This window comes from Schistocerca gregaria, chromosome 4 (assembly GCF_023897955.1).
Source record: "Schistocerca gregaria isolate iqSchGreg1 chromosome 4, iqSchGreg1.2, whole genome shotgun sequence".
NCBI classification, from domain to species: Eukaryota; Metazoa; Arthropoda; class Insecta; order Orthoptera; family Acrididae; genus Schistocerca; species Schistocerca gregaria.
Genome location: NC_064923.1, coordinates 300,241,688 through 300,263,172, shown reverse-complemented (window position 1 = coordinate 300,263,172; position 21,485 = coordinate 300,241,688). Strand labels below are relative to the sequence as shown.

At 44.2% G+C, this 21,485-nt stretch overlaps 1 protein-coding gene and 1 pseudogene across 1 annotated transcript in view; both read right to left on the bottom strand.

The window, feature by feature from the left end:
* The window catches only part of LOC126365874 (carboxyl-terminal PDZ ligand of neuronal nitric oxide synthase protein), an 856,744-nt gene that overhangs the window by 358,441 nt on the left and 476,818 nt on the right, over positions 1 to 21,485 (bottom strand). The window lies entirely within an intron of this gene.
* On the bottom strand, positions 250 to 367 carry LOC126268454 (5S ribosomal RNA; annotated as a pseudogene).

Here is a 21,485-nt window from a genome sequence, read left to right as displayed (position 1 = left end):
CACAATAAAATTTCAGTATCTGAAAAACTACAAAATTACTAAACCTGCCGAAGAGGCCATGGAGGCCCAACAGTAGCGACCGGCCGCCGTGTCGTCCTTAGCCCATAGGCGTCACTGGATGAGGATAATGTGGGGCATATGGTCAGCACACCGCTCTCTCGGCCGAATGTCAGTTTACGAGACCGGAGCCGCTACTTCATAATCGTATAGCTCCTCAGTTTGCCGTGCAAGGGCTGAGTGCAACCCACTTGCCAACAGCGCTCGGCAGACCGGATGGTCACCCATCCAGGTACTAGCCCAAGCCAAGAGTGCTTAACTTCGGTGATCTGAAGGGAACCGGCGTCACCACGGTGGTAAGGCCGTTGGCCTAATGTTTCATAGTAGACTGAGTATTTTCACAATGATCTTTAGGTTTAACAACTCTTAAACGCTTCCAGTAATTTCAACAAACGATATCTCAGATGATAACATTGTACTGTAGCTACCATCCCTGAATGCTACACATCTGTATCTATTTTATTTATTCATTAATTATGTTTTTATACCTGTTTCCTAATGCAGATGTCTGTCAGAACACTGTATTCTCCACAATAATACTGCAACTGAATGCAGCATGAATACCTCATATCTATTCATCCTTGTGTAATTATTTAATGCATATATTGTTAATTTGCCAATAACTTTGTTTACGTAAGCTTACAATCGATATCTAGGAAGTGGTCATTCATATGTGTTAGCTGCCTCCACTACTGAAAATTGCCAAATGACGCTTCTATCAAGCAGACGTGAATAATTGTTTAAGCAATATTTAACATTATTTTGACATCATTTGAAGTGAGTGCACTGCCGGATAATGCTGGCTTATTTATTCATGGACGAATGTTTATTTATATTTATTATAAATAATCTGTTACGGAATGCTTATAACATTTCTGTATTTTGCAGTGAACTCAAAGTGCCTGGTGGGGCGATCACTCTGTTGTAAAAATAATTCAAAAGTCAAGATCGCTTAAATACTGTTTACTGGATCACCGGTTTCAACACACTGAAGGTACCATCATCGGATCTGAATGTAGCTTAACATTTATATACCTTTTGGATATAACGATACATGAGGCAGACTAGCTCATATTTCTTGTGACAATGATCCTATATCAGCTAGTCGTTATATCCAAATGGTTTATAAATGTTAAGCTGCATTGAGATCCGATGATGGCACCTTTAATGTGTTGAAACCGGTTTTCCAGTAAACAGTATTTAAGCGATCTTGGCTTTTGAATTATTTCTATTTCTGTATTTAAATATCGCAAGATCGTTGTATTTTTGGCAGGAATGACCATCCGTTAGCTTTCTGGAAATGACGATAGATACTACTCGTTATCTCGTGTGGAAATGGGTAAACCGTTATGCTCGACTCTGAATTATTTTGAGCTGGTGAATATTTCATGTATCGTAATAACAGACATGGACTTAGTTTTCGCTACTCTTGGATGACTATTTAGCTTTGTATTTTGCTACCATTCTCATAACGCTCTCAACGGAAATTGTTGCATTTTAATAAGGCTGTGTTTCCGTCTGTTTTCTTCTACTGCAAAATGTAAGACCTCTATCCTTTTATTTGAGGTTGCTTCTTGAATAGACATCATTCAGCATAATTTTCTGATGTCGTCAACATCAATTGCAGAATAGAATGCTTTTTATTAATAATTCAGTTATCTTATATTCAGTGTTTCTGTGTATTATTAATTTACATTTCTAGCCAATGTGTATTTGACTGCGGCACCACAGTACAAGTTACATTTGCAGTGAATTCGCTGCAGGGCATAAAGCAGACGTGCGCGGCTCGACCCTACGACATTAACACAGACCCGTGTGTAGCCCAGTTACCTGGAGTACGAGTAACCAGAGGCAAATTTGCATTTGGTTTGCTCATATGGGATGCTGGTTAGAGAGAGCAACTACTCAGCTGAATATCCAGTACATAACAACGCAAGGGCAGCAGGCAAATTCCACATTCCTTGATTTCCGGAAAGTGCTTAACACGGTGCCCCAGGGCAGACTGTTAACAGAGGTACGAGTATACCCATAGACTACCATATATATCAATGGCTCGAAGACTTCTTAAATAATAGGACCCAACAGATTGCACTCGATGGCGAGCGCTCATTAGAGACAGGGTATCATAAGGAGTACCCCATGGTAGTGTGGTAGGACCGCTCCCATTCATTATATAGAATACTTATCTGACAGACATGGCGCGCAGAAATCGGCAGCTACTTCCTGATGACGCTGTAGTGCGCGGGGAGTTGTTTGATGATGATGTTTGGTTGGTGGGGCGCTCAACTCCGCGGTCATCAGCACCCGTAAAAAGTTTCTATTCTTACACAGTCAATTTCTTTTACAATCCAATATAGACGCTGTTACAGATCTTGAGGATGTGATGATAAAAGTATAAGGACAACACAAATACCCAGTCCCCAGGCAGAGAAAAACCCCAAACCATAGAGAATCGAAGCCGGGACAGCATGATGCAGAGGCAGCAACGCGAGCTACTAGACCACGAGCTACGGAAGCACGAGGTGGTGTCGACGTTGAGTGACTAAAGGATGACATAAGATGAATGAGACAAAATTTTTAGTCGTACACTACTGGCCGTTAAAATTGCTACACGAAGAAGAAATGCAGATGATAAATGGGTATTCATTGGACAAACATATTATACTAGAACTGACGTGTGATTACATTTTCACGCAATTTGGGTGCATAGATCCTGAGAAATCAGTACCCACAACAAGCACCTCTGGCCGTAATAACGGCCTTGATACGCCTGGGCATTCAGTCAAACAGAGCTTGGATGGCGTGTAAAGGTACAGCTGCCCATGCAGCTTCAACACTATACTACAGTTCATCAAAAGTAGTGACTGGCGTGTTGTGACGAGCCAGCTGCTGGCCAAAGCAGCAGTCTAACATTTTCTGTATCCAGGAAGGACCGTACAGGACCTGCATCATGCGGTCGTGCATTATCTTGCTGAAATGTAGGGTTTCGCAGGGATCAAATGAAGGGTAGAGCCACGGGTCGTAACACATCTGGAATGTAATTTCCGCTGTTCAAAGTGCCGTCAATGCGAACAAGAGGTGACCGAGACGTGAGACCAATGGCACCCCATACCGTCACGCCGGGTGATACGCCACTATGGCGATGACGAATACACGCTTCCAATGTGCGTTCACCGCAATGTCGCAAAACACGAATGCAGCCATCATGATTCTGTAAACAGGACCTGGATTCATCCGAAAAAATGACTTTTCGCCATTCGTGCACCCAGGTTCGTCGTCGAGTACACCATCGCAGGCGCTCCTGTCTGTGATGCAGCGTCAACGGTAGCCGCAACCATGGTCTCCGAGCTGATAGTCCATGCTGCTGCAAACGTCTTCGAGCTGTTAGTGCAGATGGTTGTTGTCTTGCAAACGTCCCCATCTGTTGACTCAGGGATCGAGACGTGGCTGCACGATGCATTACAGCCATGCGGATAAGATGCCTATCATCTCGACTGCTAGTGATACGAGGCCGTTGGGATGCAGCACGGCGTTCCATATTACCCTCATGAACCCACCGATTCCATATTCTGCTAACAGTCATTGGATCTCGACCAACGCGAGCAGCAGTGTCGCGATACGATAAACCGTAATCGCGACAGGCTACAATCCGACCTTTATCAGAGTTGGGAGCGTGATGGTACGCATTTATCCTCCTTACGAGGCATCACAACAACGTTTCACCAGACAATGCCGGTCAGCTTCTGTCTGTGTATGAGAAATGGGTTGGAAAGTTTCCTCATGTCAGCACTTTGTACGTATCGCCACCGACGCCAACCTTCTGTGAATGCTCTGGAAAGCTAATCATTTGCATATCACGGCACCTTCTTCCTGTCGTTTAAATTTCGCGTCTGTAGCATCTCATCTTCGTGGTGTAGCAATTTTAATGGTCAGTAGTGTATGATGAAAGTGGGAGCCTGTTCGAAATACAGGGAAATGTTAAGTTAAGCCAGATGAGTAGGAAAAACAAACCCATAATTAGTAACATGCTACTTGTCACAGTCACATCAGTTAAATATCTGGGCATAACGTTGCACAGTGGTATGAAATAGAACCTGCATGTAACTATAGTAGTATGGATGGCGACTGGTCGGCTTCGGTGCATTGGGAGAATTTTAAGAAGAGTGATTCAATTATAAAGCAGACCGCATGTAGGATGCGACCTATTCCTGAGTACTGCTCGAGTGTTTGGCATCCGCACTAGGTCCAATTACAGTAAGACATTTCAGCAGTTCAGAAGTCGGCCATTACGAAATGGCATTGAAGATAAGAATAGAGAAATTAGTGCTCGCATGGAGGCATATAGAATGTCGCTCTCTTTGCGAGTCGAACAGGAAAGAAAATTACTAGCAGTGGTAAAAAGTACCCTGCGCTACGCAACATACGGCGGCTTGCGGAGTATGTGTGTGGAGATGCAGACGTAAAAAATAATTTAGTTTAAGTGATTTTGGGAAACCATGAAAAACGCAGTGCTTGATGCGCTGAGAGGGACTCAAACTGGCATCCTCTCGAATATGAGTCCAATGTCTTACCACTGCGTTACCTCTCTCGATGAAGGAAACGACTGACTTACAAGCACATCATGGTGTTTAAAAATAAAATGTCTCGTATTTTTGTGTGAGACATTAGACGAAAAATCCTTTAAACATATTTCTGGAAACAGATATGTGTTGATATATGGGTTATTTTATTTGTGTGGAGAACGATTAGTACTTACTGGTGTTGTCTGTCATTCAGATGACATTCATTGCACATTTCTTACTTGTTAGGTTTTTTTCAGTAATTAGTCCTCTGACTCTGATGCTGTTGTCAGACATAGCACCTAGCACTCTCTTCTATGTCAACCATTTTGATCTTATCGATTTGAGGCGGTGATGGCATCAAAACAAGAACAGTGTAGTAAACACCGATGTCTGGTAGCTATGGCTGACACAGAGTGAAGGACTGAGTGAAGTCTGAACAGCAGTGTGTATGTAACAGCGAAGCTCTTCCATCTCAACACAGGTATTATCTCGGCGTGGCCTGTTTAGCAAAACATGGATCCTGATAACACTGTGGGCTGAGGTCTGCTAAGTCTTGTGGACTGAGGTCTACTAAGTCACCTCTAATGTAGTGAGAGGGAGAAAGTCTCCTGGGATGCATAATACAAGTGATTATGGAACGAGGATGTCAAGATGTGATTCGTTGGGAGTGGATAAGGATACAAACAGTTAAGGATTCAGTTTAAGAACAATTCATTTCCCAGTATTTGGACCTTACTAGCAGAGCTATCTTGCAGTGATTGTACGTCTTTACAAATCAATGAGTACATCCTACCACAATGTATATTATTCTTTTCCAGCAACATCCGGTTCCAGAGTTCTACCTTTCCCTGTTCGAGGCGAGCGCCCTGCCTGCAACTCATTCCGACAATGATCAAATTCCTTACCCTCAAGTGAAAAGAAGAGCGAGTCAGTGCTGGTTCTTCCTTATATTCTGACACAAAGGACCATTACTCATTGTAACTTACGCAATCAGATAAGCGTATTCACAATAGGAAACAAGTGCGAGACGTAGTTGCTGGTAAACCTTTCGCGACGTTAGATCGTCGTCCTGCGCTGGATATCCTCAGAGGCGCTCCTCCATTAGTCTTGACGAAACAGGAACAAAAGAGTTTCTTGGACCACACATCCCGAAAGGTTTAACTATGTCATCCAGTCGTGAAAGCCTTCATTCTACGATCAAGTGCGAGACAGCTGACACACTAAAAATATAAATTATTACTCTTTGCTACTAGAGACAAACTCTGTAGTGTTTCCTGTTTTTTAAAAGGCAGAAAACTCAGGATAATAGCTGTCGCTGGATACTTATCGGAAACTCAGTTGTCCTCCCTCGAAAGAATATAACCTGCTCGACATCTTATTTCAGCAACATGAAAGTGTCACTCTACAGCAATTTCGACGCTCGGACGTGGTATTGCTCCCGATAGCTACTAACTGCGAACACTTCCTGGTAATGTCGGCTTTGGTCTTGAGTGCTGGTCGCTTACATAATGTTTCAAGTCTCATGAACGAGTTTCTCTCATAGTGTTGCCCTCCCTCCGACTCTTCTGACGGTCTTCCCATGGATTGACCTTTTTTCCAGAACGTTATAGAACGCTCTGGTTGGTGCTGCATCGGCTGGGTGCCATCACCTTTGCGCCTCCTGGCTACCACGTCGGTGTCGCTCTCGCCAGCAGCTACCGCACGGCCGCTTTCTCAGCTGGTCTATATTATCCCACGTCATATGTAGTTCCCCGCTTCCCGGGGGTCGCCCGACGGTGTCTGCGCGCTGTCTTAGTATAACTTCGTGGTTAAGTTCCTTTCTTTTCATAACATTCTTCACAACTCTTACAATAATAAAATTACTTCTTAATAAAGTTCCTTTCTTTTTATAGGATTGTTCACACCTCTTACATTAATACATTTCGACAGCCGAGACAAAGTCTCACGTGAGGAATAACAGCGACATCCAGTACTATCAGTATCGTTCCTCCAGCGTTCTGCAAAAGTTATGTATTGTCCAGCTCCAATTCTTTCTCTCGCCAGCCGAGCTTTTCTCTAAAACGTTTCGCTGAAGTTGCATGACGCTCTCTTTTTTTCACGTTAAGACAAAAACACCGCCCAAGAAAGGGCCTCTCTAAAAGCATTCCTGTGTAATATTGAGTGCTGTTTAGTTTCTCCAATATCTGCAGAGCTTCCTGTAATTACTTTCTCTGCGACAGTCTTCATTCTACTACATACATCCAACTCTGAAAACCAGCTGTACGTTTCGCACCCATCCAGCACGCCCAATCATCCCCCCTGCCTCTAGACCAGCATAATCTGGTGTAAAAGCTCTACTTTCCCCATATATGTGTCTCAATACCTGTTTCGACTATTTATACCTGCGTATTCAATCCCTCACATTTAAGTGTTTTGCATGGTGTTTGTAGATCCACGTTCTGATTAATGAATTGCATGTGGAAAAAAATGAACACCAAACTTTTTTCGTTAGGGCTCTGATTCTCCCTTTTATTAGGATGGTAGGTGGAAGTCAACAGAATATTTTCGTATTCAGAGGAGAAAATTGATGATGGAAATTTCATGAGAAGATCTCGCCGCAAAGAAAAGCGCCTTTGCTTCAATGATTGCCACCGAAATTCGAGTAACAAATCCGTGACTCTCTCCCATTTCGCCATAAGACAAAACGAGATCGAAATTTTTCAATGTCCTTCATCACTGATTGCATACTGTGCAACAATAATCCAGAATAGGACAAACATGTGTATAGTGGGCAGCCCTTTTAGTAAATTTTTGCATCTTGCAAGTTGCTGTGAATAACATGCAGTCTTTGGTTCACCTCACCCACACCATTGTCTTTGTGATGGTTACAATTTACATTTTTGTAACTAATATCCCTTGGTAGTTAGCCGAATCGAGAACCTTTATATTTGTGTGATATATCGTTTACCTAAATTTAAAGGACTTTTTTGCTGCACACTTGGAGGGCCTCGCACCTTTTGTTGTTTAGGGTCAAACTGTCACTTTTTGCATCTCTTTTTTGAGTCATCAGTCTTCTAACAAGTATGATGCGGCCCATTACAAATTCCTCTCCTGTGCAAACCTCTTCATCTCAGTGCAGCACTTGCAGCCTATGTCCTCTATTATTTGCTGGATATGTTCCAGTCTCCGTCTGCCTGAGTTTTTATCCTCTACAGCTACCTGTAGTACCAGGAAAGTTATTCGCTGATGTCTTAATAAATTTTCTGTCGCCATGTCACTTCGTCTAGTCCGTGTTTTCCACACATTGCTTTCCTCACTTATTCTGTGGATAACCTCCTCTTTCCTTACTTTATCAGTTCACCTAATTGTCAAAGTTCTTCTCTAGCATCACATTTCAAATACTTCGATTCTGTCCAATTTCGGTTTTCTCACATCCATGTTTCACTAGCATACAATGCTGTGCTCCAAACGTACATTCTCAGAAACTTCTTCGTGAAATTGAGGCCTTTGTTTGATATAAGTAGACTTTTCTTGGCCAGGAATTCCCTTTCTGCCATCGCTTCTCCGCCCTTTTATGTCCTCCACCACACAGATGTCTAAATCATTTCGTAACTGATTTAGATCTTTTGATGACTTAACTAGACTGCATCATCTCAAAACAATCTAGCAGAGAGGCTCGGATTGTCTTATAAGTCGTTTATATACATATCAGGACCTTTAATACTTCTTCGGATAACGCCGGACGTCACTTCTGTTTCAGTAGACAACCCAGTTAGTTACTTCGAACTGCGACCTTTCTGACAGGAAATCTATAGCCCAGTCACACAACTAAGACGATACTCCATAGACACCCGTTTATATCACTAGCTACTTTTGAGTAACGGTGTCAGAAGCCTTCTGCACATGTAAAAGTCACAAATGATGGTACAGCTGGCCTATCCAATAAGCAGAAGTACTTGAAGTTATGTTGCACCTCTCGGACGAAACCACCCCTTCCTTTCGCCTCCTTGATTTCTATCTAATCCTCTATGGCCATCCTATCACCCTTACCCCCACCCTTAAGTACCTCGGCGTCAACCTCGACCGTCGCCTCTCCTGGACCCCCCATCTCTGGACAATTCAAGCCAAGGCATGCTCCTGACTCCAACTACTCAAGCTCCTTTCCGGCTGTACGTTGTGTCTGGACCCATCCACCATCCTCCACACCTATAAATCCCTCGTCCGCCCTATCCTCTGTTACGCCCATCCTGCCTGGATCTTCGCCCCCCCCCCCTACCTTTACCCTTCAGATCCTTGAATGCCATGCCCTCCGCCACCCCTATCACATCCATCTCACCTCCCCCACGCAGATCCTGTATGACCTCATTCCGTTCCCCCACCTCCTCCTTTTCCTTGAAAGGATACAGATCCTCTACATCTCCCGTAAACTCGAACCTCCTCACCCGCTTGTCTGCCCCATCCTCTCCCACCCCTGCCCACTGCCGCGCTTGTATTCCCATGTCCAACCTGCTCTCCATCTCTCCACCCTCCTTACCCTCTCCCAAGGTGGCTTCTGCCGGCTCCCCTTCCCTGATGATGCCCTCCTCCCCTCCATCTACTCCTCCCACCAACTTTGATCCTCCCTCCCTCTTCCTGTGTTAGTTCCTTTGGGCACCCTCCCTTCCTTCTCCCCCACTTCCCTCCCTCCTCCATTTCTTCCCACTCCTCCCCCGAGCTTCCTCTCCTCTGTCCCTCTACTCCTCCTCCCATCTCCTCAGCCATTGGCATCTTTGCTCACCCTTCTTCCCCTCTTGGCACATCCCTAGACTCGCACACGCTACGTGGACATTCGCCCGCTGTAGATCATCGCCATTAGTGTCTCGTGTGAGCTGTCGTGTTTAGTGTTCAGTGTTCACCGTCACACTCTCCATCGTACACCTGTGCCATCGACATCTTCAGTGTTTGTGCGTCGTGTCAACAGTTTGTAGTGTGGATTATCGTCGAGTGTGAACGGCTCCGTGTTTGTATTTATGTGTCTACTGTTTTATTACTCACCGCTATTTAACTTATGTTTATTCTTTCTGTTGCTTTCTCATTATCTATTATATGGCTGAAGAGCAGCGTAGAATGCTGCTGACAGCCTGCCTGTTGTACAGGTTTGAAAATAACAATAAAGAAAAAAAACACCTCTCGGGCCGTTGTACTTTGAAGAACATTAACCTACACTTAACCTATCAAAAGGGGTGGATGTTTTCAGTACACAAAAACCAAGTAGTTATCATCGGAAAGATTCAGCACAGCGTAAAATAACGCGGTAAGTGAACTAAAGGCGCACAACACCTAAAGCTTATCTGTGTCTGTAATTAAAATACTGATGTCTAGGGAGTTTTCCGTCGCGTTTCCGGCAGAGTGTAACGAGACATCAAAGGGCTAATAAGCGTTGGTTACGGCCCCGCCCACCTCTTCTGCAGGCGCCGTAATTACTGGCGCGTAGCGACGCCACCGGCGCGGCGGGCCACATCAAAGAAGGAGGCTCCTTAGTTACTGCCCCAACCTCAGACCCAGTCACAGTCCTTGCTCCGGGCAGTAGCTACCAGGCTACCAGCAGGGGGCGCCTGCGCAGATATTAAAATATTTCAGCCGAGCCAAGGCCGCTCTTAACCCCGGGTGAAGCATCCACCACTTCTGCTCCAATGGACGGCGCCTCAAGAGGACAAAGCAGACGCGTCAGGATTCTTTTCTGTCTGGAGGTTTCTCCACTGGGGCTTGGAGTTCAGCAACGCTTTGAGGTGCTGGTGTCAGGAATCTTGAATTATTGTATACTACTTCATTGGCGTCAGGACCTTCTCATATATCCTAACGCGCATCACACGAGCTTGCGAGACGGTAGAAGAGCCGGGTGTGTGTGTGTGTGTGTGTGTGTGTGTGTGTGTGTGTGTGTGTGTGTGTGTGTGAGGGGGGGTAAGGTAGGAGTAAGGGGGGGGGGGGGGGGACCATGCTGCAGACCCGATACCAGTTCCATGCGGCGAATTGACCAGTTACCCTGGCCATTCTCTCACTGTGATTCTTAGGCGGTCTCCCACTCTCGTTTAGTTAAATACTGGACTGGATCCTAACTGCTTTAGGAAATACGAAAAACAAGAATAAAAAGCCGGCCAGGGTGGCTGAGCGGTTCTAAGCGCTACAGTATGGAACCGCGCTACCGCTGCGGTCGCAGGTTCGAATCCTGCTTCGGGCATGGATGTGTGTGATGTTAGTTAGGTTTAAGTAGGTTTAAGTTATAGGGGAATGATGACCTCAGCAGTTAAGTCCCATAGTGCTCAGAGCTATCTGAACCATTTTTTTTTTGAAGAATTAAAATGCTCTAACACAAAGAACAAAAACTAACAGTATCCAGAAACAGATGGCACACACGAATTCCTTGCATGCGTTGCATGTGGCGACAGGAAGGCCATCCGAACACAACGTTAAAATAAATAAATTCCCGAATACCACGAGAACCGTGGGACCTGAACGACATGATAAACGCTAGGAAAGGAAGAGAGAGACACTTCATTGACGTCAATACTTGTAAGTATTAAAGCTGACATGAATAATGGTAATTGTTGAGCGGCAGTTAACCCTAGCAGATTCAGAGGAAGAACGAGGTTACATACATTTCATTCGTAGATTTGGAGAAAGCTTTTGATTGCGAGACCTGAAACAAAAGTCCATTAACTTATTGTGAATGGGTCCATAGCTTTTATGAATTATCGGAAGGACATCATAGTTCGCTTATAGCTGCAAAAATGCAATTCCGGCGTTACCCATTACGAAGCACCTAGAAACGCACAAAACAAATGGGCAGGAAATTGTAATGGGGAGACACCAACAATGAACAATGAACTCTAGAAAGAGCTAACAAACCCATACTTACAAATAATTGGTGCATGTGTCGGCACAAATGTAAGTTATAAGTAATAGTAAACTTGTTGGGCTATGTCCCACCAGTTGCTTCCAATTAAAATACTTTCTCTGCATTTGCAATTACGCTCTTCGTACTCACGTGGAGTTTGAATCTCAGGCATTACATGTATCGTACGCAAGTGTGGTTTGTTAACACGTTGTAAACTGGAGTATAACCTAAGAACATGAACGGAAAATTATATCCAAGAAACGACAAAACTATTTCTTTTCAATTAGCGTAACTAAGTATGCGTCCATAAACAGTAGACACGCTCCACCCTCCACCCCCCCCCCCCCCCAAAAAAAAAGCCTCGAAACACTAGATTCATAAGCGATGATTAAACGCAAAGTGTTACACCAGAACGTAAATCGTTGATTCTGTTAGGAGTTACATTCACACAGTATTTACGATGCCCATTAATGGCGTAAAAACTGTGTTTGCTTCTACAGTATCTATGATTCACCTACGCTAGGATACAGAGCATCGTATGCAGCAGCGGCTCGTGAGTATACATTCTAGGTGTTCACAAATATTTAGATTCAGGTAAAGTTGATAGTGTGAAACTAATAGCGTTTGCTGCATTACGCTTATCAACGGGTTTCCACAACTACAGCCACTGCCAACAACAATACCAACAGCAATAATAATAGAAGTAAGATGTACAACTATCTGATAACAGAAAGAATTGTGTTTGTGGAATTTTGTTGTTTTGTATATAATTAAGTACAATTAGAGCAATAACGTGTAAGCGTTCGCAGCTCTCCATTTCGTTTTTTTGTGTGAATGGGGGTACTCGCGCTTTTCCATTTTTTTCGGGCAAATATACAAGCTCTCCAACAGATGTATTAGTTTGCGAATTCTCTTCCGGTCTGATGGTTCAAATGGCTCTGAGCACTATGGGACTTAACATTTGTGGTCATCAGTACCCTAGAAAGTAGAACTACTTAAACCTAACTAACCTAAGGATATCACACACATCCATGCCCGAGGCAGGAGTCGAACCTGCGACCGTAGCAGTCATGCGGTTCCGGACTGAGCGCCTAGAACCGCTAGACCACCGCGGCCGGCCCTTCCGGGCTGAAAAAGAGATATTCTTACGCTGTATCCACAAAACAACTAGTGCTAACTGCACACTTTCTCGTTAAATGTTACCTTGTAGTAACGATTATTTGATTTCGTCTTTCTCCCAATCAAACAATCTGTTGTCGGAGGCCCTAGTTCCTTTGCGGCTAGCTTTTCCTGGTGATTTACTTTTCTGTTCCCAGAAGGATATTTTCACTCTGGAGTGCAGTGTACGCTGATATGAAACTTCATGGCCGATGAAAGCTGTGTGCCGGTCCGAGACTCGAACTCGGGACCTTTCCCTTTCGCAGGCAGGTGCTCAACCGACTGAGCTACACAAGCACGACTCCCAACCACTCCTCACAGCGCTAGCAGTAATGTATTCCAATATTGTCACTTGACGAGAATACAAATGAGGCGCACAGATCCACAAGGGCCTAAAGCACACCGCTGTCGATCCTAAATTTAAGTGTTTATCAGAGAAACCAGTGATACAGCTTTTCGTGAATTTTCGTATATGAAATGTGGGCCCACAGCACCATAAGATCAACAACTTACAGAAGAATGAATAAATGCTACAATCTCACAGTCGATGTGCTTTAGGCTCTTATGATTCTCAGCGCCTCTATTCGATTTCTATACGATAAAATTCGTAACTTAATACACTATAACTTAGAAACTCTCAAAATAGGTTTACTGTCAGTACAACTTTAACATACGCTGATGTCCAATCTAATGTCACTGTAGTGTGTAGTGAGTGAATTAGCATATCTGAGGAGTGTGCTACCGTCTAGCAGGATTTATGCCGAGTGAACGGGGATAAAAGTATGCTACAGTGTGCTACCACCGTGTGACACTCGTAAACTTCAAGCTGTGCGCATCGTCAACCGTGCACCTTGTTTATGAAATCCACATGTATTTGGCCCGTAAGGTAATTACGTCAGGCGAGTTGCGCTTGCGCAAAATCTTCTTAAAAAGTACACAACTGAACGTGTGCTCGCGACCCTGATGCTAAGTTTCAAGGAATCTACAGGAGCAGTAGCGGGGTAGATTTAAGTGCCGTATCTTTCAGATTGCATCATCTATGTCAAGTTTAACAGCATTCAAAGAAAAATAACCGACGAGACTGCAAGGTGTCGAAAGTTAAGGTGTTTACATGCTCTTGTGCTCTTCCAGCAGCCGCCACTGATCGTATGTAGGGTGTTTCGCAATACTTATTGTAATCTAGGTGCGCAACAGCGACGGAATAAGCGATGTGGTACATAGCAATATATGTCCGGAACAGGTCCATTCACGTATTACACAAATGTGTGTCTTTTTCGGTTTCCCTTTCGTGCTAATACTGATAGGTCTTACGAAGTCGTCGCACACGGCAGCCTACATTCGGGTTCAAATAAACTCTCATGTAAACATTTATGTGAATCCTAGTAACAGCTTTGACATCGAAGTCTCTATACGTATCATCGGTAGTGATTTCATTGAACCGTACATCCTTCTTCCCCTCCCCACGATCTGAAACAGATAATTTTCCTATAGAGAGTGTTCCGTTGAGCACTCGTGAAGAGTCGAGGATTCAAGACTGGGTGTCACCACATTTTGTGGTTTTCGTGTGAGAAAATCTTGCGACAGTATTGCGGGAAACGTCGACAGGTCAAGGTCGTTCTAGTGTTTGACTTCCGAGGTCGACGCATTTGACTCCTTCAGTCTTTTTATAGGAGGCTACATGAGTAGAGTGGTTTACGAGATAGGAGACAGACTTGGCGGCCCGAGTTATGGGTGCAGCGGGAATGATTCATCATACACCAGATATTTTTGGATGTATGTGTCAGAACTAACTCCATCAACGCAATTTATGCAAATAAAAACAGTGGTCGTCGTAGAGAGCAGTTTTTGCACAGTATCTACGTAACCAACATCAGTATTAACGCGATAGTTAACTCGATCATGATGTTTCTCTCACAAACTTAATTATGAATTATGGGACACCTTAATAGGTGATCAAACGCACGGAACATCCTAGATATGCTCGTATGTCTAAAATAAGAATGCTGTAGCTACATGTTTATAGTTGTAACCAATCACATTACATGTTTTTATTGGTCACATGGGCATCGTACCATGCATTTATAACATTCACTCATCATCTGGTTCCTTACGGTGTTCATCTTTAATTCAAAGTGCATCTGGACGATGGCAGCAAAGTTCACAATGTGAACGGCTAGCCAGATTCAAAGCTCACAGTGTAGCGAAAATTGTCGTAAATGTGCACAAACATTCCAGGGCGCAATCCGAATCGAAAACTTAACATAGACGCGGTCAACGACTCTACTATTAATAGCGCGTATCGAATGCTTCACAGAATAGCGTGAAGTACCTGCCAACTGTCGGGCCGCGTTGTTTGTAGGCACTCTCGCTTCAGTGGAAGGATCACGTAACACGTTAGCGGCTGCGGGAGGAACCATGATATGAAGCCTCAGTTCTCTTACCATTCCTCCATACCCGGGCTGGGAAACTCGGGACGTCAGATACTAGAAATGTCTCTTATCGTCATCATTAAAATCGCAGCTCACTACAGGTCATGAGATGGCAACACCTGATTTATGAATAAATACAATGGCGACAAAACAGCTCGCAACACCAAGAAGGAGTTCTGCGACGTAAACGAAAGTTGGTAGGCGTGTTTCTACACCAGAAAGATGATGGATATTCAGAATTTCGCACCAATTGCTTAGGAATGGCCCTAGTAGCGCCACTATGAGGATGCAAATCATGTGTGCTTTAAATACACACTATAACGGCCGCGAGCGTTAGCCAACAGTACCTTTAATGCGACAAAGACAGCACTATCAACACCTCACTGACTGGGTGATGTGGTGTAACATGCCTACAAGAAGCTGGTTGAGATATTGCAGTCACAAGAAGACCGCGCTCCGGATCGTTACATGCCACTGCTAAGAGGGAAAACCATCACCTTCGGCGCGTGACTCTGGCGCATCGTACTGCATCCGTAGCAGCAATATCAGCAGCAGTTGGCACCACAGTGACACAACGAACTGTTACAGTTCGTTACTTCAAGGACAGCTCAGGGCCAGACGCTCTACAGCGTGCGTTTCACTAACCCCAAATCACTGACGACTTGTGGTGTAAAGCCAAGGCTCATTGAGTGTGTGCAGTTTTGTTGTGGTTTTTGGTGTGCCTTGGTGCCAGTGATGATTACGTGTTGCGTAGAAGGAGGTCAGTTAATGGCCTTCAACCAACCTGTCTGCGTGCTCACACTAAACGTCCACATTATGGTCTGGGGTGTGATTTCATATGACAGCTGGAGCACTCTCGTGATCATCACATGCACTCTGAATGCAAAACTGTACGTCAATCTGGTGATTCTACCTGTCTTGCTGCCATTCATGAGCAGTGTGCATGGGAGTGTTTTCCAACACGTTAACGCTCGCCCACATACCGTTGTTGTAACCCAGCATGCTCTACAGACTGTCGACATGTTGTCTTGGCCTGATAGATCACCAGAATGTCCCCAATCGATCACATATGGGACATTATCGGGCGACAACTCCAGCGTTCAAAACTGGCTCTGAGCACTATGGGACTTAACTTCTGAGGCCATCAGTTCCCTAGACTTAGAACTACTTAAACCTAACTAATCTAAGGACATCACACTCATCCAAGCCCGATACAGCATGCCAACCTGCGACCGTAGTGTCAGCGTGGTTCTGCACTGTAGTTCCTAGAACCACTCGGCCACAACTGCCGGCTAACTCCAGCGTCATCCACAAACAGAATAACCGTACCTGTATTGACCGACGAAGTGCAGTCATCCGACAAACTGTTCTGGCACCTGTGCAAACCATTACATGCACGTTTGCAGGCTTGCATTCAACATTCTGGCGGCTATATCAGTTATTAATGTAACAGCATGTCACATTTGCAATGGCTTATTTCGATGTAACGTCAAGTTGTTATATTGCAACGGTAGTCACTTAAATACGTTCCCTATACGAATGTATTCCCAAAATTTCGTTACTCTACTTTAATTATTTTTTGGTGGTCCGATTTTTTTCCGTCAGTGTCTATACAGAACTGCATAATAGTTAAAATGCAGTTCTGTGTATTTTTTATCTTTTCGTGAATGTTAGTATTTTATGTACCGGGTGATCAAAAAGTCAGAATAAACTTGAAAACTGAATGAATCATTGACACACATGCTTGGAATGACATGGGGTGTTATTAGAAACAAAAAAAATGCCAAAGTTCAAAAAATGTCCGACAGATGGCGCTTCATCTGATCAGAATAGCAATAATTAGCATAAGAAAGTAAGACAAAGCAAAGATGGTGTTCTTTACAGGAAATGCCCAATATGTCCACCATCATTCCTCAACAAAAGCTGTAGTGGAGGAATAATGTTGTGAACAGCACTGTAAAGCATGTCCGGAGTTATGGTGAGGCATTGGCGTCGGATGTTGTCTTTCAGCATCCCTAGAGATGTCGGTCGATCACGATACACTTACGACTTCAGGTAACCCGACAGCCAATAATCGCCTTGGACTGAGGTCAAACATGACGAAAGTGGCGGCTGAGCACACTATCATCACCAAACGACGCACGCAGGAGATCTTTCACGAATCTAGCAAGATGGGATGGAGCGCCATCCTGCATGAATATCGTACGTTCCAGCAGGTGTTTATCAGTCAGGCTGGGGATGATGCAATTCTGTATCATATCGGCGTACCTGTCACAGTAGCAGTTACAAAACCAGAATCACACATTTCCTCGAAGAAAAAGGGCCCGATAACGGTAGATGTGGTAAATCCAACCCATACCGTGACTTTCTCGTCGTGCACTGGAGCTTCTACGACAGTTCCAGGATTTTCGGTAGCCCATATTCTGCAGCTGTGAGGGTTGACACACCCTCGGGGCGTGAAATAAGCTTCTTCGGTCCACAACACTTTACTCAACCAATCGTCATCTTCCGCCCACACCGCAAATGCCCTCCGCTTCACTAAATCGCCAGGTAACAGTTCATGATGCCGTTGGATTTTGTGCGGATAGCATCGGAGGGTATGCCTAAGTGCCAACCAAACAGTAGTGTATGGAATGCCGGTGCGACGTGCACTGCATGAGCGCTGACTTCCACGTGCGTAGACGAACCCGCTACAGTCTCTATTTCTTCCTGAACTGTCTCAGCGGCCTTATGCCTTGTGCTCGATCGGCCACTACGGGGTCCATCGTCTAAACAAACCGTGGCTCGAACTTCGAAATCATTCCCGCCGAAACTGCATTTGTCAACGGACCTTTACCCGTTCGAATCCCCTTCCTATAGCGATAGGATCGTAGCGCTGAACTAGCACATTCCCCATTCTGATAATACAGCTTCACTAAAAGCACCTTTTCAGGTAACGTCAAGATGCTGCGAGTGCTGGCGCATCTGATTCTCTCTCTCATTACAGTTCCTTTTATAAACGATTGTCATGCGCAGCACTGAAGTTTTTCAGTCCAGCGCCATCTGTCGGACATTTTGTGAACTTTTTTTTGTTCTAATAAAACCCCATGTCATTCCAAACATGTGTGTCAATTTTTACCTCTATATCTACTTTATTCCGTGGTTTATTAAGTTTTCAAATTTATACTGACTTTTTGATCACCCGGTATTTGAAAGGTACAATGTTGATGTACATGTATATTTGGACTGAATCATAAACAACTGCGTCCGAAAGATGCTGTGAACATGTGAAATCAAACGTTTGTTTTAAATGTAAGCTATACTATCAATCCTTGTTACAACTGAAATTATTTGCCAAAAGACAATAAACAAATCTATACAAAGACAGGCTCTGTTCCATCAGAAACTATTGTAAATTGCATCTTCACTGCCAACGATTTAGATGTTTGCATAAAATACAAACATGTAGGTAATTTTCGTCATAGACAAGGACATTCGAGAGTCAATACATGCCATAGTTTATCACACGAATTATGACAATTACTTAGACACGTAAATATACGTACCGAAATTTGGCTGTCTCCAACAATGCTCCCCCCCCCCCCCCCCCAACCAAGACCTTTAGCTAAAAACTCTGTCGCCAGAATCACTATAAAAAGTTCACCACGTGAGACAAAGAAAATTTTCTAAATCCCAATCACCATCACACTACGTCTCTCGGCTTTCCTCAGCTGCAGGTAGAATTCCCAACTTCTCTCTTCATGCTGGTTACTCTCCAGTCGCAATCGTTACCCGCTCGCAACAGACAAACTCCGAGTGCCAGCGTTCCCCCTCCACCCATTCGCCTCCAACCCACCGCCTCATGCTTGTCCACTCGTTTTCCGGGTCTATCTTTTGATTGGTTGTCTCACCAAAATAAATAAATCCGAACTGTCACCGATCACCCAGCTCCAGAGCCACCTCACACTGCCTCTCTAGAGTTTCCCAGGTGAATTTCCGATATATCCGTCGACCAGAAGCCACAAATATTACCTTACAAAAGCAGAGCAACACTTTGTAGCTCAGAATTCACATCCTTTTGGCGTTCACAAAATAACAGCCCGGACTTCCCGGAGCCGTTATGATTCCATAACTACGCGAGGTACCGCATACGCTTCGTAGCAAATGTTATTACGGACGGTTTTACTTCGCTGTGCCAGCGTTTCCTAGACAATCGTTCCGGAGCAGGTAGATAAGCTTACTTCCAGCTTTACTATGTCGCTGCACAATATACACCTGTTTCACTGGGAAGCTGTAGCCAAGGGGACGTTCATTTACCCTTGGGAACAGGTGTGAACGTGTCCGTAGCAGGTTTCCCCTGACCGCGTTTAACCGAAGACTGTCAGATAGTCAAAAATTCCGTTTAAGGTTTCCCCTGCATAAATCATCACATAAGCTTTGTAAGACTACCCAGTCAAACAGTGAGTATAAATTAATATGGAGAAGTGTATACTGTTTATGGTCCTAAAACAGTTTTACACGCAACACCGAGGTTTGCTCTTAGGACTATCTGTGTTGAAACTACTTTGCTATCAAGAAAACAATCGCTCACCCATGATAAAAGCCCTAATTATTCCTCACAGGGTACTACTTACTATTATCTTCGCTGTCTCTTCCGTTCACAAAGACAAGGTGGTTTTCAAGTACAAGGTAAATGCATAACGGTGACAGTCAAAAGTCGTCAATTGAAGAGTGGAAATGGGAAAAGTTGTACGTGGCAAATCTGACATTTCTCAAGAGAAAGAAAAGTCGATGTATCCTTGATCGTACGTAAGTGATATGTATCCAAAAAAACTGAGGAAGTTTATTGATAATACAGAATTTTGCTGCTCGAGGCATCACTACAAAAGTAATGGTACAAATTAGAAAATAAGTGCTTTATTAATAATGTTGTAACGATTGGTTTTAGGTGTCAATAAGAAAGCTTTTACAAGTTGATTCTTGCGAAGAAAAAAAGTGACAATAGCCCACTATTTATAATATTATCAATTCGTACAAATTGCACGGTTATTCACTTCCAACCGACAGGCTCATCTTCAGATTGTTCACATTTATATTAGATTTGTTTGATTTTTAAATTAGTTGTAGCTCTTCTTTCCAAACAACTAATGTAAACAATAACAAATGTAATACAGGGTGATTCGAAATTTCCTGTTACATGCTTCTAGGGCTTATAGAGGTTACATAGTAAATGAAGTTTTGATACGGAACTCATATCCGGAAATGTACCGTTTGGATATAAATCAGTTTGAGAATCGGATCGCCTTGGAATCTCCCGCTTCGCGGTGCACACACAGCGAAGGCAGTGTGTTCTGATCTGCGCGCTGTACGAGCACATGTCATGGGCAATCTTTTGGGTACTCGTCCTCGGCCTCTCCTCTACGTGGCGAAGAACGTCCTCTTCAAGCTGGAGAGGGTAGTGCGGGTAAATGACTATTTGCGCCCGTGGCGTTTCGTAAGTCACACATGTCCCCTGGGTGGTGCTCAAGGACTGTCACTTCAAACCAAATATCTAAAACCAAGAAGCAGACCAGACAGATGGTCTCAAGCATTCCCTAGCTAAAATACATTTGTTACAAGACAAGGGCTCACACGATTCTTCCTAGGACCCTCCAGCTACACTACTGGCCATTAAAATTGCTACACCAACAAGAAATTCAGATGATAAACGGGTATTCATTCGACAAATATATTATACCAGAACTGACGTGTGATTACACTTTATCGCAATTTGGGTGCATAGTTCCTGAGAACTCAGTACCCAGAACAACCACCTCTGGCCTTAATAACGGCCTTAATACGCCTGGGCATTGGGTCAAACATAGCTTGGATGGCATGTACAGGTAAGCTGCCCATGCAGCTTCAACACCATACCACAGCTCATCAAGAGTAGTGACTGGCTTATTGTGACGAGCCAGTTGCTCGGCCACCATTGACCAGACGTTTTCAATTGGTGAGAGATCTGGAGAATGTGCTGGCCAGGGCTGCAGTCGAACATTTTCTGTATTCAGGAAGGCCCGTACACGACCTGCAGCATGCGGTCGTGCGTTATCCTCCTGAAATGTAGGATTTCGCAGGGATCGAATGAAGGGTAGAGCCACGGGTCGTAACACATCTGAAATGTAACGTCAATGTTCAAAGTGCCGTCAATGCGAACAAGAGGTGACCGAGACGCGTAACCAACGGCACCCCATACCACCACGTCGGGTGATATGCCAGTATGGCGATGATGAATACACGCTTCCAATGTGCGTTCACCGCTATGTCGCCAAACAAGGACGTGACCATCATTATGCTGTAAACAGAACCTGGATTCATCCGAAAAAATGAGGTTTCGCCAATCGTGCATCCAGGTTCGTCGTTGAGTACACCATCGCAGGCGCTCCTGTCTGTAATGCAGCATCAAGG